This window comes from Amblyomma mixtum, chromosome 1, assembly GCF_055824585.1.
Source record: "Amblyomma mixtum isolate Tamu chromosome 1, ASM5582458v1, whole genome shotgun sequence".
Taxonomy (NCBI): Eukaryota; Metazoa; Arthropoda; class Arachnida; order Ixodida; family Ixodidae; genus Amblyomma; species Amblyomma mixtum.
The window spans coordinates 153,412,647-153,425,894 of NC_143012.1; the positions used below are offsets into that span (position 1 = coordinate 153,412,647).

At 53.9% G+C, this 13,248-nt stretch overlaps 16 non-coding genes and 4 pseudogenes across 16 annotated transcripts; all 20 read right to left on the minus strand.

Annotated features, from left to right (window-relative positions):
- Positions 1-39: 39 nt before the first annotated feature.
- LOC149368126 (5S ribosomal RNA) lies at positions 40-158 on the minus strand. Its single transcript, XR_016287655.1, has one exon. It is a non-coding gene; the product is annotated as a 5S ribosomal RNA (ribosomal RNA).
- Positions 159-704: 546 nt separating this feature from the next.
- LOC149368127 (5S ribosomal RNA) lies at positions 705-823 on the minus strand (annotated as a pseudogene).
- A 581-nt stretch (positions 824-1,404) lies between these two features.
- On the minus strand, positions 1,405-1,523 carry LOC149368128 (5S ribosomal RNA). The gene has a single exon (XR_016287529.1). It is a non-coding gene; the product is annotated as a 5S ribosomal RNA (ribosomal RNA).
- A 546-nt stretch (positions 1,524-2,069) lies between these two features.
- LOC149368129 (5S ribosomal RNA) lies at positions 2,070-2,188 on the minus strand. The gene has a single exon (XR_016287667.1). It is a non-coding gene; the product is annotated as a 5S ribosomal RNA (ribosomal RNA).
- Positions 2,189-2,734: 546 nt separating this feature from the next.
- Positions 2,735-2,853, minus strand: LOC149368130 (5S ribosomal RNA). The gene has a single exon (XR_016287540.1). It is a non-coding gene; the product is annotated as a 5S ribosomal RNA (ribosomal RNA).
- A 544-nt stretch (positions 2,854-3,397) lies between these two features.
- On the minus strand, positions 3,398-3,516 carry LOC149368131 (5S ribosomal RNA). The gene has a single exon (XR_016287551.1). It is a non-coding gene; the product is annotated as a 5S ribosomal RNA (ribosomal RNA).
- A 546-nt stretch (positions 3,517-4,062) lies between these two features.
- On the minus strand, positions 4,063-4,181 carry LOC149368132 (5S ribosomal RNA; annotated as a pseudogene).
- A 582-nt stretch (positions 4,182-4,763) lies between these two features.
- LOC149368133 (5S ribosomal RNA) lies at positions 4,764-4,882 on the minus strand. Its single transcript, XR_016287444.1, has one exon. It is a non-coding gene; the product is annotated as a 5S ribosomal RNA (ribosomal RNA).
- A 546-nt stretch (positions 4,883-5,428) lies between these two features.
- Positions 5,429-5,547, minus strand: LOC149368134 (5S ribosomal RNA). The gene has a single exon (XR_016287564.1). It is a non-coding gene; the product is annotated as a 5S ribosomal RNA (ribosomal RNA).
- Positions 5,548-6,095: 548 nt separating this feature from the next.
- On the minus strand, positions 6,096-6,214 carry LOC149368135 (5S ribosomal RNA). Its single transcript, XR_016287656.1, has one exon. It is a non-coding gene; the product is annotated as a 5S ribosomal RNA (ribosomal RNA).
- A 546-nt stretch (positions 6,215-6,760) lies between these two features.
- Positions 6,761-6,879, minus strand: LOC149368136 (5S ribosomal RNA; annotated as a pseudogene).
- A 580-nt stretch (positions 6,880-7,459) lies between these two features.
- Positions 7,460-7,578, minus strand: LOC149368137 (5S ribosomal RNA). Its single transcript, XR_016287576.1, has one exon. It is a non-coding gene; the product is annotated as a 5S ribosomal RNA (ribosomal RNA).
- Positions 7,579-8,123: 545 nt separating this feature from the next.
- LOC149368138 (5S ribosomal RNA) lies at positions 8,124-8,242 on the minus strand. Its single transcript, XR_016287589.1, has one exon. It is a non-coding gene; the product is annotated as a 5S ribosomal RNA (ribosomal RNA).
- Positions 8,243-8,789: 547 nt separating this feature from the next.
- On the minus strand, positions 8,790-8,908 carry LOC149368139 (5S ribosomal RNA). The gene has a single exon (XR_016287668.1). It is a non-coding gene; the product is annotated as a 5S ribosomal RNA (ribosomal RNA).
- A 544-nt stretch (positions 8,909-9,452) lies between these two features.
- LOC149368140 (5S ribosomal RNA) lies at positions 9,453-9,571 on the minus strand. Its single transcript, XR_016287602.1, has one exon. It is a non-coding gene; the product is annotated as a 5S ribosomal RNA (ribosomal RNA).
- A 546-nt stretch (positions 9,572-10,117) lies between these two features.
- Positions 10,118-10,236, minus strand: LOC149368141 (5S ribosomal RNA; annotated as a pseudogene).
- Positions 10,237-10,817: 581 nt separating this feature from the next.
- On the minus strand, positions 10,818-10,936 carry LOC149368142 (5S ribosomal RNA). Its single transcript, XR_016287557.1, has one exon. It is a non-coding gene; the product is annotated as a 5S ribosomal RNA (ribosomal RNA).
- A 546-nt stretch (positions 10,937-11,482) lies between these two features.
- LOC149368143 (5S ribosomal RNA) lies at positions 11,483-11,601 on the minus strand. Its single transcript, XR_016287613.1, has one exon. It is a non-coding gene; the product is annotated as a 5S ribosomal RNA (ribosomal RNA).
- A 544-nt stretch (positions 11,602-12,145) lies between these two features.
- LOC149368144 (5S ribosomal RNA) lies at positions 12,146-12,264 on the minus strand. Its single transcript, XR_016287625.1, has one exon. It is a non-coding gene; the product is annotated as a 5S ribosomal RNA (ribosomal RNA).
- A 545-nt stretch (positions 12,265-12,809) lies between these two features.
- On the minus strand, positions 12,810-12,928 carry LOC149368145 (5S ribosomal RNA). Its single transcript, XR_016287636.1, has one exon. It is a non-coding gene; the product is annotated as a 5S ribosomal RNA (ribosomal RNA).
- Between the last annotated feature and the right edge of the window lie 320 nt (positions 12,929-13,248).

Sequence of the window (13,248 nt, forward strand, 5' to 3'; positions counted from 1 at the left end):
AAAAAAAAACGTGAAGGGCGAATAAAAATGCAAAAGAAATGCCATCAGCACTCGATGTTCCCAGGTGGTCTCCCTCCCAAGTACTGACCGAGCCCAATGCTGCTTAGCTTCGGTGATCGGACGAGAACCGGCGTATTCAACATGGTATGGCCGATGGCGAGAGACAGTGCTTTCCGAGTCTTTATGTACTGTGTTTGGCCCTCGAGGATGCAAAACTGCGCATGGATACTTCCCTCGCTCGTGGCAACAGCCGCCAAGCGTGCAGTTACCTGCCCTGCGCTTTTCTCAGCCGTTCTGGCGAACCTAATTCACTGCGGCATGCACGGAAAGAGCAGCGGGAGCGAGCCTGTGTTGTTTACACATGGACCGGCAGTGGGTGCGGTGCATGGTGCGGTGGGCGCATATTGTGCGCTTCTGCGCAGTGTTATGCGCACACTGGGCCTCCCAGCTATCTTGGGGCTTTGCTAGAGTTTAATCTGCAGTGTACCCGCCGCGGCAGACGTCAGAATGACAGCCGAGACGCCACGGGTTCGCTTCGAGTTTTGCCACAGTTTCGCGTCCGCACGTACTACACGTTGGACACGTTGCCGATGAGATTGTATTATCGATAACAAAATAACGTCACCTCCTATAGTTGCCTGAGACACTGCGCAACTATGACAGAAAAAAAAAAACGTGAAGGGCGAATAAAAATGCAAAAGAAATGCCATCAGCACTCGGTGTTCCCAGGTGGTCTCCCTCCCAAGTACTGACCGAGCCCAATGCTGCTTAGCTTCGGTGATCGGACGAGAACCGGCGTATTCAACATGGTATGGCCGATTTTTTTTGTCTTTATTGAACATGGTATGGCCGATGGCGAGAGACAGTGCTTTCCGAGTCTTTATGTACTGTGTTTGGCCCTCGAGGATGCAAAACTGCGCATGGATACTTCCCTCGCTCGTGGCAACAGCCGCCAAGCGTGCAGTTACCTGCCCTGCGCTTTTCTCAGCCGTTCTGGCGAACCTAAACCACTGCGGCATGCACGGAAAGAGCAGCGGGAGCGAGCCTGTGTTGTTTACACATGGACCGGCAGTGGGTGCGGTGCATGGTGCGGTGGGCGCATATTGTGCGCTTCTGCGCAGTGTTATGCGCACACTGGGCCTCCCAGCTATCTTGGGGCTTTGCTAGAGTTTAATCTGCAGTGTACCCGCCGCGGCAGACGTCAGAATGACAGCCGAGACGCCACGGGTTCGCTTCGAGTTTTGCCACAGTTTCGCGTCCGCACGTACTACACGTTGGACACGTTGCCGATGAGATTGTATTATCGATAACAAAATAACGTCACCTCCTATAGTTGCCTGAGACACTGCGCAACTATGACAGAAAAAAAAAAAACGTGAAGGGCGAATAAAAATGCAAAAGAAATGCCATCAGCACTCGGTGTTCCCAGGTGGTCTCCCTCCCAAGTACTGACCGAGCCCAATGCTGCTTAGCTTCGGTGATCGGACGAGAACCGGCGTATTCAACATGGTATGGCCGATGGCGAGAGACAGTGCTTTCCGAGTCTTTATGTACTGTGTTTGGCCCTCGAGGATGCAAAACTGCGCATGGATACTTCCCTCGCTCGTGGCAACAGCCGCCAAGCGTGCAGTTACCTGCCCTGCGCTTTTCTGAGCCGTTCTGGCGAACCTAAACCACTGCGGCATGCACGGAAAGAGCAGCGGGAGCGAGCCTGTGTTGTTTACACATGGACCGGCAGTGGGTGCGGTGCATGGTGCGGTGGGCGCATATTGTGCGCTTCTGCGCAGTGTTATGCGCACACTGGGCCTCCCAGCTATCTTGGGGCTTTGCTAGAGTTTAATCTGCAGTGTACCCGCCGCGGCAGACGTCAGAATGACAGGCGAGACGCCACGGGTTCGCTTCGAGTTTTGCCACAGTTTCGCGTCCGCACGTACTACACGTTGGACACGTTGCCGATGAGATTGTATTATCGATAACAAAATAACGTCACCTCCTATAGTTGCCTGAGACACTGCGCAACTATGACAGAAAAAAAAAAACGTGAAGGGCGAATAAAAATGCAAAAGAAATGCCATCAGCACTCGGTGTTCCCAGGTGGTCTCCCTCCCAAGTACTGACCGAGCCCAATGCTGCTTAGCGTCGGTGATCGGACGAGAACCGGCGTATTCAACATGGTATGGCCGATGGCGAGAGACAGTGCTTTCCGAGTCTTTATGTACTGTGTTTGGCCCTCGAGGATGCAAAACTGCGCATGGATACTTCCCTCGCTCGTGGCAACAGCCGCCAAGCGTGCAGTTACCTGCCCTGCGCTTTTCTCAGCCGTTCTGGCGAACCTAAACCACTGCGGCATGCACGGAAAGAGCAGCGGGAGCGAGCCTGTGTTGTTTACACATGGACCGGCAGTGGGTGCGGTGCATGGTGCGGTGGGCGCATATTGTGCGCTTCTGCGCAGTGTTATGCGCACACTGGGCCTCCCAGCTATCTTGGGGCTTTGCTAGAGTTTAATCTGCAGTGTACCCGCCGCGGCAGACGTCAGAATGACAGGCGAGACGCCACGGGTTCGCTTCGAGTTTTGCCACAGTTTCGCGTCCGCACGTACTACACGTTGGACACGTTGCCGATGAGATTGTATTATCGATAACAAAATAACGTCACCTCCTATAGTTGCCTGAGACACTGCGCAACTATGACAGAAAAAAAAAAACGTGAAGGGCGAATAAAAATGCAAAAGAAATGCCATCAGCACTCGGTGTTCCCAGGTGGTCTCCCTCCCAAGTACTGACCGAGCCCAATGCTGCTTAGCTTCGGTGATCGGACGAGAACCGGCGTATTCAACATGGTATGGCCGATGGCGAGAGACAGTGCTTTCCGAGTCTTTATGTACTGTGTTTGGCCCTCGAGGATGCAAAACTGCGCATGGATACTTCCCTCGCTCGTGGCAACAGCCGCCAAGCGTGCAGTTACCTGCCCTGCGCTTTTCTCAGCCGTTCTGGCGAACCTAAACCACTGCGGCATGCACGGAAAGAGCAGCGGGAGCGAGCCTGTGTTGTTTACACATGGACCGGCAGTGGGTGCGGTGCATGGTGCGGTGGGCGCATATTGTGCGCTTCTGCGCAGTGTTATGCGCACACTGGGCCTCCCAGCTATCTTGGGGCTTTGCTAGAGTTTAATCTGCAGTGTACCCGCCGCGGCAGACGTCAGAATGACAGCCGAGACGCCACGGGTTCGCTTCGAGTTTTGCCACAGTTTCGCGTCCGCACGTACTACACGTTGGACACGTTGCCGATGAGATTGTATTATCGATAACAAAATAACGTCACCTCCTATAGTTGCCTGAGACACTGCGCAACTATGACAGAAAAAAAAACGTGAAGGGCGAATAAAAATGCAAAAGAAATGCCATCAGCACTCGGTGTTCCCAGGTGGTCTCCCTCCCAAGTACTGACCGAGCCCAATGCTGCTTAGCTTCGGTGATCGGACGAGAACCGGCGTATTCAACATGGTATGGCCGATGGCGAGAGACAGTGCTTTCCGAGTCTTTATGTACTGTGTTTGGCCCTCGAGGATGCAAAACTGCGCATGGATACTTCCCTCGCTCGTGGCAACAGCCGCCAAGCGTGCAGTTACCTGCCCTGCGCTTTTCTCAGCCGTTCTGGCGAACCTAAACCACTGCGGCATGCACGGAAAGAGCAGCGGGAGCGAGCCTGTGTTGTTTACACATGGACCGGCAGTGGGTGCGGTGCATGGTGCGGTGGGCGCATATTGTGCGCTTCTGCGCAGTGTTATGCGCACACTGGGCCTCCCAGCTATCTTGGGGCTTTGCTAGAGTTTAATCTGCAGTGTACCCGCCGCGGCAGACGTCAGAATGACAGCCGACACGCCACGGGTTCGCTTCGAGTTTTGCCACAGTTTCGCGTCCGCACGTACTACACGTTGGACACGTTGCCGATGAGATTGTATTATCGATAACAAAATAACGTCACCTCCTATAGTTGCCTGAGACACTGCGCAACTATGACAGAAAAAAAAAAACGTGAAGGGCGAATAAAAATGCAAAAGAAATGCCATCAGCACTCGGTGTTCCCAGGTGGTCTCCCTCCCAAGTACTGACCGAGCCCAATGCTGCTTAGCTTCGGTGATCGGACGAGAACCGGCGTATTCAACATGGTATGGCCGATTTTTTTTGTCTTTATTGAACATGGTATGGCCGATGGCGAGAGACAGTGCTTTCCGAGTCTTTATGTACTGTGTTTGGCCCTCGAGGATGCAAAACTGCGCATGGATACTTCCCTCGCTCGTGGCAACAGCCGCCAAGCGTGCAGTTACCTGCCCTGCGCTTTTCTCAGCCGTTCTGGCGAACCTAAACCACTGCGGCATGCACGGAAAGAGCAGCGGGAGCGAGCCTGTGTTGTTTACACATGGACCGGCAGTGGGTGCGGTGCATGGTGCGGTGGGCGCATATTGTGCGCTTCTGCGCAGTGTTATGCGCACACTGGGCCTCCCAGCTATCTTGGGGCTTTGCTAGAGTTTAATCTGCAGTGTACCCGCCGCGGCAGACGTCAGAATGACAGGCGAGACGCCACGGGTTCGCTTCGAGTTTTGCCACAGTTTCGCGTCCGCACGTACTACACGTTGGACACGTTGCCGATGAGATTGTATTATCGATAACAAAATAACGTCACCTCCTATAGTTGCCTGAGACACTGCGCAACTATGACAGAAAAAAAAAAAAACGTGAAGGGCGAATAAAAATGCAAAAGAAATGCCATCAGCACTCGGTGTTCCCAGGTGGTCTCCCTCCCAAGTACTAACCGAGCCCAATGCTGCTTAGCTTCGGTGATCGGACGAGAACCGGCGTATTCAACATGGTATGGCCGATGGCGAGAGACAGTGCTTTCCGAGTCTTTATGTACTGTGTTTGGCCCTCGAGGATGCAAAACTGCGCATGGATACTTCCCTCGCTCGTGGCAACAGCCGCCAAGCGTGCAGTTACCTGCCCTGCGCTTTTCTCAGCCGTTCTGGCGAACCTAAACCACTGCGGCATGCACGGAAAGAGCAGCGGAAGCGAGCCTGTGTTGTTTACACATGGACCGGCAGTGGGTGCGGTGCATGGTGCGGTGGGCGCATATTGTGCGCTTCTGCGCAGTGTTATGCGCACACTGGGCCTCCCAGCTATCTTGGGGCTTTGCTAGAGTTTAATCTGCAGTGTACCCGCCGCGGCAGACGTCAGAATGACAGCCGAGACGCCACGGGTTCGCTTCGAGTTTTGCCACAGTTTCGCGTCCGCACGTACTACACGTTGGACACGTTGCCGATGAGATTGTATTATCGATATCAAAATAACGTCACCTCCTATAGTTGCCTGAGACACTGCGCAACTATGACAGAAAAAAAAAAACGTGAAGGGCGAATAAAAATGCAAAAGAAATGCCATCAGCACTCGGTGTTCCCAGGTGGTCTCCCTCCCAAGTACTGACCGAGCCCAATGCTGCTTAGCTTCGGTGATCGGACGAGAACCGGCGTATTCAACATGGTATGGCCGATGGCGAGAGACAGTGCTTTCCGAGTCTTTATGTACTGTGTTTGGCCCTCGAGGATGCAAAACTGCGCATGGATACTTCCCTCGCTCGTGGCAACAGCCGCCAAGCGTGCAGTTACCTGCCCTGCGCTTTTCTCAGCCGTTCTGGCGAACCTAAACCACTGCGGCATGCACGGAAAGAGCAGCGGGAGCGAGCCTGTGTTGTTTACACATGGACCGGCAGTGGGTGCGGTGCATGGTGCGGTGGGCGCATATTGTGCGCTTCTGCGCAGTGTTATGCGCACACTGGGCCTCCCAGCTATCTTGGGGCTTTGCTAGAGTTTAATCTGCAGTGTACCCGCCGCGGCAGACGTCAGAATGACAGCCGAGACGCCACGGGTTCGCTTCGAGTTTTGCCACAGTTTCGCGTCCGCACGTACTACACGTTGGACACGTTGCCGATGAGATTGTATTATCGATAACAAAATAACGTCACCTCCTATAGTTGCCTGAGACACTGCGCAACTATGACAGAAAAAAAAAAAAACGTGAAGGGCGAATAAAAATGCAAAAGAAATGCCATCAGCACTCGATGTTCCCAGGTGGTCTCCCTCCCAAGTACTGACCGAGCCCAATGCTGCTTAGCTTCGGTGATCGGACGAGAACCGGCGTATTCAACATGGTATGGCCGATGGCGAGAGACAGTGCTTTCCGAGTCTTTATGTACTGTGTTTGGCCCTCGAGGATGCAAAACTGCGCATGGATACTTCCCTCGCTCGTGGCAACAGCCGCCAAGCGTGCAGTTACCTGCCCTGCGCTTTTCTCAGCCGTTCTGGCGAACCTAATTCACTGCGGCATGCACGGAAAGAGCAGCGGGAGCGAGCCTGTGTTGTTTACACATGGACCGGCAGTGGGTGCGGTGCATGGTGCGGTGGGCGCATATTGTGCGCTTCTGCGCAGTGTTATGCGCACACTGGGCCTCCCAGCTATCTTGGGGCTTTGCTAGAGTTTAATCTGCAGTGTACCCGCCGCGGCAGACGTCAGAATGACAGCCGAGACGCCACGGGTTCGCTTCGAGTTTTGCCACAGTTTCGCGTCCGCACGTACTACACGTTGGACACGTTGCCGATGAGATTGTATTATCGATAACAAAATAACGTCACCTCCTATAGTTGCCTGAGACACTGCGCAACTATGACAGAAAAAAAAAAACGTGAAGGGCGAATAAAAATGCAAAAGAAATGCCATCAGCACTCGGTGTTCCCAGGTGGTCTCCCTCCCAAGTACTGACCGAGCCCAATGCTGCTTAGCTTCGGTGATCGGACGAGAACCGGCGTATTCAACATGGTATGGCCGATTTTTTTTGTCTTTATTGAACATGGTATGGCCGATGGCGAGAGACAGTGCTTTCCGAGTCTTTATGTACTGTGTTTGGCCCTCGAGGATGCAAAACTGCGCATGGATACTTCCCTCGCTCGTGGCAACAGCCGCCAAGCGTGCAGTTACCTGCCCTGCGCTTTTCTCAGCCGTTCTGGCGAACCTAAACCACTGCGGCATGCACGGAAAGAGCAGCGGGAGCGAGCCTGTGTTGTTTACACATGGACCGGCAGTGGGTGCGGTGCATGGTGCGGTGGGCGCATATTGTGCGCTTCTGCGCAGTGTTATGCGCACACTGGGCCTCCCAGCTATCTTGGGGCTTTGCTAGAGTTTAATCTGCAGTGTACCCGCCGCGGCAGACGTCAGAATGACAGGCGAGACGCCACGGGTTCGCTTCGAGTTTTGCCACAGTTTCGCGTCCGCACGTACTACACGTTGGACACGTTGCCGATGAGATTGTATTATCGATAACAAAATAACGTCACCTCCTATAGTTGCCTGAGACACTGCGCAACTATGACAGAAAAAAAAAAACGTGAAGGGCGAATAAAAATGCAAAAGAAATGCCATCAGCACTCGGTGTTCCCAGGTGGTCTCCCTCCCAAGTACTGACCGAGCCCAATGCTGCTTAGCTTCGGTGATCGGACGAGAACCGGCGTATTCAACATGGTATGGCCGATGGCGAGAGACAGTGCTTTCCGAGTCTTTATGTACTGTGTTTGACCCTCGAGGATGCAAAACTGCGCATGGATACTTCCCTCGCTCGTGGCAACAGCCGCCAAGCGTGCAGTTACCTGCCCTGCGCTTTTCTCAGCCGTTCTGGCGAACCTAAACCACTGCGGCATGCACGGAAAGAGCAGCGGGAGCGAGCCTGTGTTGTTTACACATGGACCGGCAGTGGGTGCGGTGCATGGTGCGGTGGGCGCATATTGTGCGCTTCTGCGCAGTGTTATGCGCACACTGGGCCTCCCAGCTATCTTGGGGCTTTGCTAGAGTTTAATCTGCAGTGTACCCGCCGCGGCAGACGTCAGAATGACAGCCGAGACGCCACGGGTTCGCTTCGAGTTTTGCCACAGTTTCGCGTCCGCACGTACTACACGTTGGACACGTTGCCGATGAGATTGTATTATCGATAACAAAATAACGTCACCTCCTATAGTTGCCTGAGACACTGCGCAACTATGACAGAAAAAAAAAACGTGAAGGGCGAATAAAAATGCAAAAGAAATGCCATCAGCACTCGGTGTTCCCAGGTGGTCTCCCTCCCAAGTACTGACCGAGCCCAATGCTGCTTAGCTTCGGTGATCGGACGAGAACCGGCGTATTCAACATGGTATGGCCGATGGCGAGAGACAGTGCTTTCCGAGTCTTTATGTACTGTGTTTGGCCCTCGAGGATGCAAAACTGCGCATGGATACTTCCCTCGCTCGTGGCAACAGCCGCCAAGCGTGCAGTTACCTGCCCTGCGCTTTTCTCAGCCGTTCTGGCGAACCTAAACCACTGCGGCATGCACGGAAAGAGCAGCGGGAGCGAGCCTGTGTTGTTTACACATGGACCGGCAGTGGGTGCGGTGCATGGTGCGGTGGGCGCATATTGTGCGCTTCTGCGCAGTGTTATGCGCACACTGGGCCTCCCAGCTATCTTGGGGCTTTGCTAGAGTTTAATCTGCAGTGTACCCGCCGCGGCAGACGTCAGAATGACAGGCGAGACGCCACGGGTTCGCTTCGAGTTTTGCCACAGTTTCGCGTCCGCACGTACTACACGTTGGACACGTTGCCGATGAGATTGTATTATCGATAACAAAATAACGTCACCTCCTATAGTTGCCTGAGACACTGCGCAACTATGACAGAAAAAAAAAAAACGTGAAGGGCGAATAAAAATGCAAAAGAAATGCCATCAGCACTCGGTGTTCCCAGGTGGTCTCCCTCCCAAGTACTGACCGAGCCCAATGCTGCTTAGCGTCGGTGATCGGACGAGAACCGGCGTATTCAACATGGTATGGCCGATGGCGAGAGACAGTGCTTTCCGAGTCTTTATGTACTGTGTTTGGCCCTCGAGGATGCAAAACTGCGCATGGATACTTCCCTCGCTCGTGGCAACAGCCGCCAAGCGTGCAGTTACCTGCCCTGCGCTTTTCTCAGCCGTTCTGGCGAACCTAAACCACTGCGGCATGCACGGAAAGAGCAGCGGGAGCGAGCCTGTGTTGTTTACACATGGACCGGCAGTGGGTGCGGTGCATGGTGCGGTGGGCGCATATTGTGCGCTTCTGCGCAGTGTTATGCGCACACTGGGCCTCCCAGCTATCTTGGGGCTTTGCTAGAGTTTAATCTGCAGTGTACCCGCCGCGGCAGACGTCAGAATGACAGCCGAGACGCCACGGGTTCGCTTCGAGTTTTGCCACAGTTTCGCGTCCGCACGTACTACACGTTGGACACGTTGCCGATGAGATTGTATTATCGATAACAAAATAACGTCACCTCCTATAGTTGCCTGAGACACTGCGCAACTATGACAGAAAAAAAAACGTGAAGGGCGAATAAAAATGCAAAAGAAATGCCATCAGCACTCGGTGTTCCCAGGTGGTCTCCCTCCCAAGTACTGACCGAGCCCAATGCTGCTTAGCTTCGGTGATCGGACGAGAACCGGCGTATTCAACATGGTATGGCCGATGGCGAGAGACAGTGCTTTCCGAGTCTTTATGTACTGTGTTTGGCCCTCGAGGATGCAAAACTGCGCATGGATACTTCCCTCGCTCGTGGCAACAGCCGCCAAGCGTGCAGTTACCTGCCCTGCGCTTTTCTCAGCCGTTCTGGTGAACCTAAACCACTGCGGCATGCACGGAAAGAGCAGCGGGAGCGAGCCTGTGTTGTTTACACATGGACCGGCAGTGGGTGCGGTGCATGGTGCGGTGGGCGCATATTGTGCGCTTCTGCGCAGTGTTATGCGCACACTGGGCCTCCCAGCTATCTTGGGGCTTTGCTAGAGTTTAATCTGCAGTGTACCCGCCGCGGCAGACGTCAGAATGACAGCCGAGACGCCACGGGTTCGCTTCGAGTTTTGCCACAGTTTCGCGTCCGCACGTACTACACGTTGGACACGTTGCCGATGAGATTGTATTATCGATAACAAAATAACGTCACCTCCTATAGTTGCCTGAGACACTGCGCAACTATGACAGAAAAAAAAAAACGTGAAGGGCGAATAAAAATGCAAAAGAAATGCCATCAGCACTCGGTGTTCCCAGGTGGTCTCCCTCCCAAGTACTGACCGAGCCCAATGCTGCTTAGCTTCGGTGATCGGACGAGAACCGGCGTATTCAACATGGTATGGCCGATTTTTTTTGTCTTTATTGAACATGGTATGGCCGATGGCGAGAGACAGTGCTTTCCGAGTCTTTATGTACTGTGTTTGGCCCTCGAGGATGCAAAACTGCGCATGGATACTTCCCTCGCTCGTGGCAACAGCCGCCAAGCGTGCAGTTACCTGCCCTGCGCTTTTCTCAGCCGTTCTGGCGAACCTAAACCACTGCGGCATGCACGGAAAGAGCAGCGGGAGCGAGCCTGTGTTGTTTACACATGGACCGGCAGTGGGTGCGGTGCATGGTGCGGTGGGCGCATATTGTGCGCTTCTGCGCAGTGTTATGCGCACACTGGGCCTCCCAGCTATCTTGGGGCTTTGCTAGAGTTTAATCTGCAGTGTACCCGCCGCGGCAGACGTCAGAATGACAGGCGAGACGCCACGGGTTCGCTTCGAGTTTTGCCACAGTTTCGCGTCCGCACGTACTACACGTTGGACACGTTGCCGATGAGATTGTATTATCGATAACAAAATAACGTCACCTCCTATAGTTGCCTGAGACACTGCGCAACTATGACAGAAAAAAAAAAAACGTGAAGGGCGAATAAAAATGCAAAAGAAATGCCATCAGCACTCGGTGTTCCCAGGTGGTCTCCCTCCCAAGTACTAACCGAGCCCAATGCTGCTTAGCTTCGGTGATCGGACGAGAACCGGCGTATTCAACATGGTATGGCCGATGGCGAGAGACAGTGCTTTCCGAGTCTTTATGTACTGTGTTTGGCCCTCGAGGATGCAAAACTGCGCATGGATACTTCCCTCGCTCGTGGCAACAGCCGCCAAGCGTGCAGTTACCTGCCCTGCGCTTTTCTCAGCCGTTCTGGCGAACCTAAACCACTGCGGCATGCACGGAAAGAGCAGCGGAAGCGAGCCTGTGTTGTTTACACATGGACCGGCAGTGGGTGCGGTGCATGGTGCGGTGGGCGCATATTGTGCGCTTCTGCGCAGTGTTATGCGCACACTGGGCCTCCCAGCTATCTTGGGGCTTTGCTAGAGTTTAATCTGCAGTGTACCCGCCGCGGCAGACGTCAGAATGACAGCCGAGACGCCACGGGTTCGCTTCGAGTTTTGCCACAGTTTCGCGTCCGCACGTACTACACGTTGGACACGTTGCCGATGAGATTGTATTATCGATAACAAAATAACGTCACCTCCTATAGTTGCCTTAGACACTGCGCAACTATGACAGAAAAAAAAAAACGTGAAGGCCGAATAAAAATGCAAAAGAAATGCCATCAGCACTCGGTGTTCCCAGGTGGTCTCCCTCCCAAGTACTGACCGAGCCCAATGCTGCTTAGCTTCGGTGATCGGACGAGAACCGGCGTATTCAACATGGTATGGCCGATGGCGAGAGACAGTGCTTTCCGAGTCTTTATGTACTGTGTTTGGCCCTCGAGGATGCAAAACTGCGCATGGATACTTCCCTCGCTCGTGGCAACAGCCGCCAAGCGTGCAGTTACCTGCCCTGCGCTTTTCTCAGCCGTTCTGGCGAACCTAAACCACTGCGGCATGCACGGAAAGAGCAGCGGGAGCGAGCCTGTGTTGTTTACACATGGACCGGCAGTGGGTGCGGTGCATGGTGCGGTGGGCGCATATTGTGCGCTTCTGCGCAGTGTTATGCGCACACTGGGCCTCCCAGCTATCTTGGGGCTTTGCTAGAGTTTAATCTGCAGTGTACCCGCCGCGGCAGACGTCAGAATGACAGCCGAGACGCCACGGGTTCGCTTCGAGTTTTGCCACAGTTTCGCGTCCGCACGTACTACACGTTGGACACGTTGCCGATGAGATTGTATTATCGATAACAAAATAACGTCACCTCCTATAGTTGCCTGAGACACTGCGCAACTATGACAGAAAAAAAAACGTGAAGGGCGAATAAAAATGCAAAAGAAATGCCATCAGCACTCGGTGTTCCCAGGTGGTCTCCCTCCCAAGTACTGACCGAGCCCAATGCTGCTTAGCTTCGGTGATCGGACGAGAACCGGCGTATTCAACATGGTATGGCCGATGGCGAGAGACAGTGCTTTCCGAGTCTTTATGTACTGTGTTTGGCCCTCGAGGATGCAAAACTGCGCATGGATACTTCCCTCGCTCGTGGCAACAGCCGCCAAGCGTGCAGTTACCTGCCCTGCGCTTTTCTCAGCCGTTCTGGCGAACCTAAACCACTGCGGCATGCACGGAAAGAGCAGCGGGAGCGAGCCTGTGTTGTTTACACATGGACCGGCAGTGGGTGCGGTGCATGGTGCGGTGGGCGCATATTGTGCGCTTCTGCGCAGTGTTATGCGCACACTGGGCCTCCCAGCTATCTTGGGGCTTTGCTAGAGTTTAATCTGCAGTGTACCCGCCGCGGGAGACGTCAGAATGACAGCCGAGACGCCACGGGTTCGCTTCGAGTTTTGCCACAGTTTCGCGTCCGCACGTACTACACGTTGGACACGTTGCCGATGAGATTGTATTATCGATAACAAAATAACGTCACCTCCTATAGTTGCCTGAGACACTGCGCAACTATGACAGAAAAAAAAAACGTGAAGGGCGAATAAAAATGCAAAAGAAATGCCATCAGCACTCGGTGTTCCCAGGTGGTCTCCCTCCCAAGTACTGACCGAGCCCAATGCTGCTTAGCTTCGGTGATCGGACGAGAACCGGCGTATTCAACATGGTATGGCCGATGGCGAGAGACAGTGCTTTCCGAGTCTTTATGTACTGTGTTTGGCCCTCGAGGATGCAAAACTGCGCATGGATACTTCCCTCGCTCGTGGCAACAGCCGCCAAGCGTGCAGTTACCTGCCCTGCGCTTTTCTCAGCCGTTCTGGCGAACCTAAACCACTGCGGCATGCACGGAAAGAGCAGCGGGAGCGAGCCTGTGTTGTTTACACATGGACCGGCAGTGGGTGCGGTGCATGGTGCGGTGGGCGCATATTGTGCGCTTCTGCGCAGTGTTATGCGCACACTGGGCCTCCCAGCTATCTTGGGGCTTTGCTAGAGTTTAATCT